Raw genomic sequence first — 12,097 nt, forward strand, 5'->3', positions numbered from 1 at the left:
GGTTGGACGGAGTGGAGTGTAGAGGCTGGTTGGGTAGGATTTCTGATTGCATGTCTGAACTGTTACGGTCACTGTAATGGGCTAAGGCCCACACTGATACTGATACTGTAATGGGCAAAGGCCAAACTGAACTGTTATTGAATTAGGCTTAAGCCCAGACTGTAAATGCATTGGCTATTTGCTTATATGGGGTTACATACTGAGTTTTCGTAAACTCATCCCTCTGTTTATCTTACAGGTAATCCCCAATCTTAGGGACTGGTGTTGCGAGGGACTCATAGGTGGCCACACGACCGTACCTGCTTTTATTTTTGACTTTTTATTTATAAGAAATTTATTTTGGGTATTTTTTCTATAATAAGGCCTCTTTAAATTTTTCGTTAAAACTTTTTAATTTGGGGATTTTACTTATTTTAATTCATATCTGATAGAAGTAGGACGCAGATTTTCAAAAGATGTATGTTTTTTCAAAACACCACGTTTTCGTACCATAAAATAAAAGCTTCCGCATCAAAAAATATTTTAAATATAGTAACAAAATAATATGATCAACAAATTGCTAAAGACACCTTGAGTTTCAATAAACGAGAATTAATATAGAGTTGGTTTTTTTCTTTGGAACTATGTTTTCAAAAATCACTTCAATATGATATCGCCAAATTCGACCATAATGTCTAGATCAGGTTTGGGGTGTTACATTTATTGGTATCAGAGCCAGGTTCAAAACTCGGTTGTGGTTTTTGGGTTTTTTTCTAAAACTTGGAATTTTCAAAAAGAACTGATCTAAACGATTTAGAAGTATTTTGAAATATTTATACTAAACGTGTGGTACACCAAGTCTCCGGCATCGATTCTGTTAGTTCTCGAAAACTGTTATTTGTTTAAAACTGAAACTACCATATATAGACCGTACTAAAACACTTAGGTTAGTGTATACTAATACTGTAGTAAAATCGATAAACACTGGAAGATACCGCGTCGTATGAAAACAAACTCTGAACTACTGAAACTGTTTCCATAAAACATCTGCTAATAACTATTGAATTGTAAACTGATTCATAAAACTTGTAATTCAGATAAGCGCGAGTAGACGATGAGTGTATAAGGTAATCACAGACAGGGTACTAGAGGACGAGGTAGAGGTCGTAGAGGGGCTCGAGCTTAGTCCTCTTTACTGGGCAGTATGCCAAATCTAGACACTAGCGAGATGCTAGTGTCGCCTATCACTGAGATTGGGTCACAAGACCAAGCGACTGGGGACGACGCACTATCTCAGACATGTTAAGGATTTTAGAGAGGGTTGCTAGGCTCAATACTGGAGCTAGAGGCCGCGGGTCGGTTACGGAGCGACTCTGATCTAACGGGGCTAAGATTTTTAAGGGTATTGCTAGAGTTGCCCCTAACGTGGCTGAATATTTGATTAAGGCCATAGAGAGGATCATGGATGACCTCGATTGCACCCCTGAACAGAAATTAAAAGGAGCCGTGTCATTGTTACTAGACGAAGCTTATCAGTGGTGGCTTACAGTTAAAGAGGGTACTTAGGCTGACCGATTAACATGGGAATTCTTCAAAACTGCTTTCTAAGGGAAGTATGTGGGCGCTAGTTACGTGGATACCCGGAGGAGGGAGTTTCTGAATCTGATTCAGGGGGATAAATCAGTGGCTGAATATGAGGCTGAATTTTTGCGATTAAGCTGCTATGCACATGGGATAGTGGCAACCATTTATGAGCAGCGTGTTCGGTTCGAGGATAGCCTCAGGGATAGTCTGAGAGTTTTGATAGCTCCATAGAGGGAGTGAGATTTTGCCACACTGGTGGACAAGATGAAGATCACCAAGGAGGTGAAGCGTACTGAGCATCTCAACAGGGAAAAGGGTAGGAATAAGAGGGATTCAGAGCTCTCGAGTTTTGTTCAGAGGCCGAAGAAAAAGGCCAGAGTGGATGGGCTGGTTAGAGTTGGGGCCCCTATTGCTGCTATTGGACCACAGACATGTATTGACTGTGGTAGATGCCATCAGAGAGAGTGCTAGAAAAGGATTGGGGCATGTTTAAGGTGCGAATCATTAGAGCATCGTATTAGAGACTGTCTACGGAGGCTCGAGTAGATACAAGCTACAGGTTGGGGTACCTTTCAACTACTGAAAGGTGTTCAACAGCCACCGAGAGGCCCTGGCTAGGCCAGAGATGGGAATGGTATAGGCCGTGGTCATTGAGCACCGAGCAGAGGTGCTGGTCATACTGAGGCTAGGCAGCCAGCTCTGGTTTATGCTGCACGTCGCCGAGAAGACGGAGACACCCCAGATGTTATTACTGTTACGTTCTTTATTTATAATGTACCTTATACTGCACTGATTGATGTTGGGTCTCCGTATTCATATATAGCATGCTCGGTGTCTGAGGCTTTGGGTATAATGGTTGAAACCACTGCGAGTGAAATTACTGTGTTGAGTCCTTTAAGGCAGTCAGTTAAGGTGAATAGATTGTTCAGAGATTTACCGTTGGAGGTTCAAGGAACCATCTTTTTGGCAGACTTAATGGAACTTCCTTTTGGAGAATTCGACTTAATACTGGGCATGGACTGGCTGGTTAAGTATCAAGCGAATTTGGACTATGCTACTAAACGGATGGTGCTGAAAATTGTGGAGGGGGATGAGGTGGTGCTAATAGGGGAGCATCAGAAGTATCTGTCAAATGTGATTTCTGCCCTGAGGGCCGATAAGTTGGTTCGTAAGGGTTGTGAGGCGTATGTAGCCTACATCAATGGTGTTGATTCTGAGGCTTCGTCTGTTAAAGATATCAGAACAGTCAAGGATTTTTCAGATGTTTTCCCCGATGAACTACCTGGACTACCTCCAAGTTGTGAAGTTGAATTTGGGATTGAGCTCCTACTGGGTACAACTCCAGTGTCTGTCGCTCCCTATAGAATGGCACCGAAAGATTTAGTAGAGCTTAAGGCTCAGATTCAAGAGTTACTGGATCGAGGGTTCATTCACCCTAGTGTGTCTCCATGGGGAGCACTGGTTTTATTTGTGAAAAAGAAGGATGGATCCATGTGTATGTGCATTGATTACCGACAACTGAATAAACTGACTATTAAGAACAAGTATCCCCTGCCGAGGATTAATGATCTATTTAATTAGTTTCGAGAAGCTTCGATCTTCTCTAAGATTGATCTTCGATCAAGGTATCATCAACTGAGAGTCAAAGAGGCTGATGTTCCCAAGACAACATTCAGGACTCGTTATGGTCATTATGAGTTCCTTGTGATGCCGTTTGGACTAACAAATGCACCTGTAGCTTTTATGGATCTGATGAATCGAGTGTTCCAACCTTATTTGGATCGGTTCGTAGTGGTTTTTATAGATGATATATTGGTGTATTCGAGAACTGAAAATGAACATGACGCACATCTTAGAGTGGTTCTCCAATTCTATGAGAGAAACAACTGTATGCCAAGTTCAGTAAATGTGAGTTCTGGTTACGTGAAGTAACATTTCTAGGCCATGTGGTATCTATTGAGGGGATTAGAGTTGATCCTCGAAAAATTGAAGATGTTCTGGATTGGAAGCCGTCTAAGATGGTATCTGAGATTTGAAGTTTTCTGGGTTTGGCAGGGTATTATAGAAGTTTTGTTGAGAGGTTTTTGTTGATTGTTGCACCTTTGACTAAACTGTTGTGTAAACGGGTACCATTTTTCTAGACTTGTAAGCAACAAGAGAGATTTGAGAAACTTAAGAAGAATTTGACAGGGGCCCCTGTCTTAATACAACCAGAGTTTGGGAAAAAATTCACTATCTGCAGCAATGCATCACATGCCGGTTTGTGATGTGTATTGATGCAAGAGGGTAAGGTGGTAGCATATGCGTCTCGTCAGCTTAAAACTCATGAGGCGAATTATCCGATGCATGACTTGGAGTTGGCCACAGTCATATTCGCACTGAATATCTGGAGGCATTACTTGTACGGTGAGAAGTGTAACATTTACACTGATTACAAGAGCCTTAAGTACCTCCTCACTCAGAAGGAGCTGAATCTTAGGCAGCATAGATGGATTGAGCTACTTAAGGACTACAACTGCACTATTGAATACCACCCTGGTAAAGCTAATGTGGTGGCTGACGCACTGAGCTGTAAGGCTATGTCGGATCTGAGGGCGATGTTTGCTCGTCTTAGCTTGTTTGATAATGGTAGTTTGTTGGCTGAATTGCAAGTGAAGCCGACATGGATTGAACAGATTAAGGGTAAACAGTTGGAAGATGGGTCTCTGGGTCCTCGATCCGACAGGTTGGGAGTGGGGAAACTTCAGATTTTGAACTGAATAACAAAGGGGTACTGTGTTTCCGTGGGAGAATTTTTGTACCGAAAGACACTGAATTGAGGCAGTCTATACTGCGAGAGGCGCATAGTAGTCCTTATGCTATGCATCCTGGCGGAAATAAGATGTACCGCGACCTTCGTGGGTTATATTGGTGGCCTGGTCTTAAGCATGACGTTACTGATTTTGTAAGTAAGTGTCTAACTTGCCAGCAAGTGATGGCTGAACATCAGTTACCTTCACGGTTGCTACAGCCACTTAAAATTCCACTTTGAAAGTGGGAGAGGGTAAATATAGACTTCGTTAGTGGGCTGGCCCTAACGCCTACTAAGAAGGATATAGTATGGGTCGTAGTGGATCGGTTAATCAAGGCAGCCCATTTCATACCAGTTCGTATTGATTACTCTTTGCAAAAGTAGACTAAATTGTCTATGGCTGAGATAGTGAGACTGCATGGGGTACCGGTTTCCATAATATCAGATAGAGATCCTCGCTTCATGTCTCGGTTCTGCAAGAAGTTGCACGAGGCTTTGGGTACAAGACTGGACTTTAATACTGCATTTCACCCCAGATAGATAGTCAATCAGAAAGGGTGATTCAAATACTGGAAGATATGTTAAGGTGTTGTGTAATTAATTTCTGAGGCTCTTAGGAAGACTATTTGCCTTTGGCAGAGTTTGCTTATAACAATAGCTACCAGTCTAGCATACAGATGGCACCTTACGAGGCATTATATGGTCGTAGGTGTCGTACTCCTTCGTGTTGGACTGAGTTGGGCGAGCGGCGTGTTTTGGGATCTACTGAAGGCAACATCTGATAGACAGAAGTCGTATGCGGATTTGAAACGCAAGGAGATTGAGTATTTTGTGGGGGACTTCGTCTTTCTTAAGGTCTCGCCATGAAAGAAGGTACTAAGATTTGGACGGAAGGGCAAGTTGAGCCCTAGGTTTATTGGGCCTTATCGCATACTGAAACATGTGGGACCGGTTGCCTACCAACTTGAGTTACCCCTAGAGTTGCATCAAATTCATGATGTGTTCAACGTCTCTATGCTGAGGCGTTATCGCTCTAATCCCACACACGTGATTGAGATTGAGGTTAGACCGGACATGACTTTTGAGGAGGAACCGGTTCAGATTTTAGATTGTGATGTGAAAATTCTGAGGAAGAAGTCTATTCCACTGGTTAAGGTGCTTTGGCGTAATCACAGCTCAGAGGAGGCCATGTGGGAACCTGAAGAGGTGATGCGACAATAATACCCTGATCTGTTTTGATCAGGTAAATTTCGAGGCTGAAAATTTTTTTAGGGGGTAGAGTTGTAATGCCCCAAAAATCTAAGTAATTATTTTTTTGTATGTTTGTTACACAACTGACTGTCTGCTTTAGTGGTTAAGTGCCTTGGGTGTGTCTGAGAAGTCTTGGGTTGAAGCCTTGGCTTGGGCAGAATTTTTGTTTTTAATTGAATAAACCTTTATCCCTAGTCTGTAGACTTAAAAATAAATGCTGATAAAATATATTAGTATGGGTCTGTTAGTCTAGTGGTTAAGTGGAGTGTTGGTTATGTTTGAGGTCCTGAGTTCGAATCCTAGTGCAAACAAGGGATTTATTTTGTTGCTTGTGTCGTGTGAGAGGTTGAGTTCGACTAAAATTTTGAGTAGTGGGAAGGTTGGAGTGATTTTAGGAGAAGATTATGGGATTGGGGAGGTTATCCCGGAGTGATTTTAGGAGAAGACTATAAGATTGGGGAAGTTATCTCGATTTGTTGGGATGGAGAATTCAGCTCCTTCTCCTCATTTTTTTCCCAATTTCAGTTTTGATAGAGTCTTTTCTTTCTTTCTTTTTTTCAATTTCAATTTGCTGCTGCCACACCCTCCTAGTTCTCTCTGCTGATTTTCTACTTTTCATCCCTATCGATTCATTCTTGTTTTGCTAATTTACTCTTCTCAGTTTCTTTCTTTTATTTTCCCGAAAGCTTTTACCGAATATTGCCAGGTGTGCGATTGCTATATCTTTTGTTTCTTTCGACTTTGCCTCTCCTCACGACGGACGTTCTTCCCTACTCGTTTACCAATTTTTTTCTTCTTCTGCTTCCCTCTTTGTGCGTCTCTTCCTTTCCTCATTACTGTTGTTCTTTGTATTCCTGCTCTCTGCCGAATTGTGGTCACCTTGGTCTCTTTCCTTTTGGTTTTATTTTTCTTAAATTGACCATCCCTTACGCGCGGTTTTGCGTTTTCGATAAGTTGGTATTCGATTTGGTTCAGACTATTCATGTGAAGAACTATTGATAGGGGTTTTGGCTGGAATGCAGGTATTAACCAAGGAGATTATGATCTTTCTTTTCCAACGGTTTGAGGGTGTAGGGCATCGGTTGCTCAAACAAGGTAAGTGGTTGTCGACCAAGTGGATAAGTGATTTGGGTAGGGTTCGTTTTAATTTTGTTTGGCATGTGATTAATCGAGCGTTTGTGGTTGAATATAGGTTTTGGAGTGCTCGTGGATGGTGTGCACGTTTTTCGTAACAGGGTGTGTAAACCCTACCCAAAACGGAAACCGGTAAAAGCCAAAAATTATGGCAAATGGCGCTACACTACCGTGCGTTTGGTCGTGTAGTAAACTGAATGCATAAAACATGGGCATTATACTGTTGTTGTCACCATGAGCGATTTCGTGGTCTTAGGCCGTTTTGGGCCACGATGGGCCGAAATGGGCTGTGTGGGCCCAACGGGCTTGTGGACTCCACACGGGTAAACCACATGAGCTTTTGGAGGAAATTGGGCCAAATTGTGTAAATTTATGGCCGATACCAAATTCTGGGCTATGTGGGCCACACGAGTGTGTGGGCCCACATGGGCCGCATTATGAGCCTTGGGCTCAAATTCACTGTTGTCTGTTAATGTTGTACGGGTCACCCGAGACGACTGTGGACCTATTGATGGGTCGGTAAGTAGACCTAGACTCCCAAACTGATATAAAATGACTGTTTTGCCCCTACATGGTAAAATAACTGTTATGCCCCTATGTTATAAAATGATTGTATGCTTTATGTTATGTATGACTGTATATAAGCATGCCACGATATATATATGTTGCATACATGTATGATATTTTGCATGGGAATGAGATTATTATGATTGGAGGAAGTGTATTATACTGGCAGTTTTGCTGTAAATACTGTTTGTTGCCGCAATTGGTGCTAATTTTAGAGTGTAGGGATGGGTGGGTGATATTATCCCCATATGGAGTGTTGGGCTGGACAAAGTGGAGTGTAGAGGCTGGTTGGGTAAGATTTTTTATTGCATGTCTGAATTGTTACTATCACTGTAATGGGCTAAGGTCCACACTGATACTGATACTGTAATGGGCAAATGCCCAATTGAACTGAACTGTTAATTAATTGGGCTTAAGCCCAGACTTTAAATGCATTGGCTATTTGCTTATATGGGGTTACAAACTGAGTTTTCATAAATCAACCCCTCTGTTTATCTTATAGGTAATCCCCAACCTTAGGGACCAGTGTTGCGAGGGACTTGGAGGTGGCCACACAACCGCACCTGCTTTTTTTTTTGACTTTTTATTTATAAGAAAATTTTTTTGGGTATTTGTTCTGTAATAAGGCCTCTTGAAATTTTTCTTTAAAAATTTTTAATTTGGGGATTTTACTTATTTTAATTCATATCTGATAGAAGTAGGGCGCGGATTTTCAAAAGCTGTATGTTTTTTTAAAACACCACGTTTTTGTACCATAAAATAAAAGCTTCCGCATCAAAAGATTTTTTCAATACAGTAACAAACTAATATGATCAACAAACTGCTGAAGACAACTTGAGTTTCAATAAACGAGATTTAATATAGAGTGGGTTTTTTTCTTTGGAACTATGTTTTCAAAACACACTTCAATGTGATATCGCCAGATTCGGCCATAACGTCTAGGCCGTTACAACAAATTTCTTCCCCACCAATTCCAACATTTCCTGTAGTGCCAAGAGTCCCAATGGAGCTTGCCCATTATGTAAACTCCCCCACTTAGAATGTTAATCATCGTCTGGCTAAGGTCCTAGTAGAAACATTAACATCAGATTTGCCATAAGTTCTTTCATGATCTTAACCCCAACTATCCTCTTCTATAGAAGCAAACAAATTCTTTCTATGGCGCAACTTATATACATCAGGGGCATCATTGATTTCTTCTAGTTCTATCTTTTAGAGTCAAATTAACATGACACCCTTCCAACTAAAAGAATCTCTCCGATCTTATCTTGCTTCAAATCCATAATCATCCCCCTCTTATTACTGGCTAAGTCTACACAACCCTATATATGGAATATAATCTGTGGGTGGGCTTTTCCAAGAAACTAGTAACTATCATAAAGCCAAGACTGCCAGCTTAGAAGAGACAGTCAAAGCTGGTAATCAAACTATAGATAGGCGGAATAACCACTGGTTAAACCAAGGATTTAAGTTTCTAGTGCAAGGAAGAAGAAATGAAATCAGTTTCAGAAAATAATTAAAGAGTAACATTTTGAATTCAGAAGAAAAATCCTTTCAAAGCTCTTATCTCATATATAAATATGATCCAATCTCCCTCACAGACATTCAACAAGTGCCACTTGAATTCAGAGTTTGTCTCTCTTATTGGCTTTGACCGCTTTTGGACGTACTAATGTTTAGAGTAGAAATCCTGCACAAAATATGTTCGAAAGGTGGTGTCCGCAAGTATATGGGTCAGGTTGTAATATAGTTACAATGAAGTAGGTGAGTACTTCGAGTATCGTACCCAAAGGAGGCAAGAACTAAATTAATCCTAATCTAAACATAAATAGATCTAATTAGTACTTTAAATAAATTATATTACGCAAAACAGAAATAGAGATTTTTGGGGTTTTTATAGTAACAAAGAAAATAACATAATAACGAAGCGTTAGGAAATCAATAACTAAACAGTATCAAAGTTGAGCATGGGTGCTTAGCTTACTTCAGTAATCATAACCAACTATTGCTTTTGGCTTCTCGTTCAATCAACTAGTCGTTACCCTACGAGGATCTTCCAATCTTCCACTCGAATAATGAGTCGGCAAGAACTACTTATCTCTTGACCTCATAGTCTAGTTCGGTTTGGGGTTAAGGTGATCACAGATAGGCCATACCAATTTTGGGTTAATTCCTACCTAAATGACTTTCTAGGGTCGTCAAGCCTAGGGTTTATGTTCTTCCTCTCCCAAACACCTGATCCATTAAGAAAACCTACAAAATAGTTAATTAATCAAACCTCCACTCACTAATCCCCTATTAAAGGATTAGTTTCTCATGGATCTCATAAACATGATGAACTTGATATAGAAAAAAGACATGAATAACGAATCAAGAAATAAGGTTTAGGAGAAGCCTGAATCATATTAAAGATAATGCCGAATCCACACAGAGTTTGATTGAGTTCCATAGATCAAATCTCTCGATGAAAGAAATATCAAAACTAGAAATAATCCTAAATCCTAAGAAAAAAGAAAACTAAAGACTCAAACTATGAAGAAAATTATCCAATATCAAAAGCTGTCCATAACATGTGTTAAATGAGCCTATTTATAGAATTAGAGTGGATGTCGTCTTTAACCCTAGGTTAGCTGCCAGTTTCATGCTTAATGTTTGATTGTGCGAAGCAAAATGCCCCTGGCTCCTTATTATTTATTGTACAGAGTTGATGTCGTGACACACCAGATCCTGTGTCGCGACATAGAAGGCAGTATGCTTGTCCACAGGGTATCTTCAGGGGTGTGTCGTGACACCGAAGGCAGTCTTGAAATTCTTCTATTCTGTTCCCTATGTTATGACATCCAACGCTCTGTGTTGCAACACAACGACCAGTTTCGAGTTAGCACACCTTCTAATGGTCTCCTACACACTCACAAAGCATATTAGCTTACCCTTAGGCCTCATTCGGCCCCTAATGTCAATAAAGACTCAAATTACACAATTTATTAAATTTAAATAAAGTAACAAAAACTTAACTAAAACCTAACTAAAGTGCTTGTATTCAAGCTTTTCAAATGCGAAAAACTAGTTTAATCTACTATACCGAATTACAACAGATCACTTACAGACTCCAAAAGAAAATAATTAAAAACCCTATGTAATAAATATTAAGACAGACAATTCAATTGATTCCTAACTAAGCACTTCATAACCTAACAAAAATAGTACCAAAACAAACCAAGTGTATTATACATTTGGCGATAAATCATACTATAATTTACCTTTTCTTTTTTCTAGTTGAGGCCTTTCCCCTTTGACTAATCAAAATAATCTAAAATAAAATTTCTGCTGAATTACTCGGCATATAGTATGCACCAAAAAGTATACGCCACAAGAAGCAAATGGGCGAAATACCAAAACACATATTCTTTTAGTACTATAGGCCTTATCCTTGAACATGCCTAAACTGGGGTGTGACAACTCTAGTAAGAGAATCTTATCGGTTTCAGTATTCAATGTCATTACTTGAGCCTTTATCTAAATTTAATATACAACCTACGTAGTGTTCAATAATAAATAGACATGAGAATAAAAAAGAGCAACATCCTCTTGTACTAATTAAAGCTTTGGTACAAGTAATAGTTGTATTAATTAATCTAAAAGCATAAACTTTGTATTAAATATATTTTGAACTTAATACAAAAGAAGCATATAACTGTAATCTCTTATATTTGTACAAAATAAGCACATATTAGTACTATCTTGGAACCTTCGTGTCACCATAGAAATTCAATATCAATATTATTAGCGACTACAAGTTGACAACACCTTTTCATGCTGACCCATTCACCAAGGCATCTTTAAAGTAGTTGTAAAAACCCAATTTTCAGTAGTGTCGGAAACAGTGGTTTCGGGACTTCAATTCTACTAGTGAGTCAGTAAACATTATTTAATAATATTTACAAGTCTATTATAACTTATATTGAATTTTGATTTGATAAATTTGTTAATTGGACAATTAGTTAAAGTACAAGTGGTTCGACCCTAAAGTCAGTGGTTTTGGAAAATGAGGTATCGGGACCTCGTTTTCGTCAACTGAGCCCAAATATTTACAGAATTTTTATATAGGTTAATTGAATTTTGGTTCAAAAATTTTATTGATTAGATAGTTAATTAGAGTACAAGGACTAAATTGTAAAAGCCGTAAAAGTTAATCGCTATAGATTTTTATTAGTTAAAAGGGTTTAATGAATAAATATTCAAGGACTTATATGTTAATTAGACCATGTTGAGTTAATTGAGCGGTAAAATATTTATTAATTAGTAAATTTAATTTAAAATAATAATGGAAATTAAAAGAAACAAAAATGGACTATAAGGAAATGAAAAAGAAAGTTTTATTTTCTTCTTCCTCTTGATCGATTCTTCTTCCTCATAACCTTTCATGATTCAATGCTATGCACCCATCAACTAAAAATACATATACCATTCATGCCAACCAAGTATACCATATAGCTTTCGAACCAACATGTCATAATAAACATTACCAAACTTTACAACTTCATTGCTTAAAATTCAAAACACATGATCACAAGTCAACCTATATGCATGCCACATAATCTAAATAAAAATGATCTCAAGATCTACTAAGACTGCAACTTGATAGTGTGAGCTCTGGAGTTGATTTGATAGACTTGTTCCGCAAATTGTCAACTATGGGAAAACAGGAAACCAAATAGAGTAAGCTTTACGTAAGCTTAGTAAGTTCATAGTTATATTATAAACAAGCTTACCTCAACTAAGCCAATATAG

This window comes from Gossypium raimondii, chromosome 5 (assembly GCF_025698545.1).
Source record: "Gossypium raimondii isolate GPD5lz chromosome 5, ASM2569854v1, whole genome shotgun sequence".
Classification (NCBI taxonomy): domain Eukaryota; kingdom Viridiplantae; phylum Streptophyta; class Magnoliopsida; order Malvales; family Malvaceae; genus Gossypium; species Gossypium raimondii.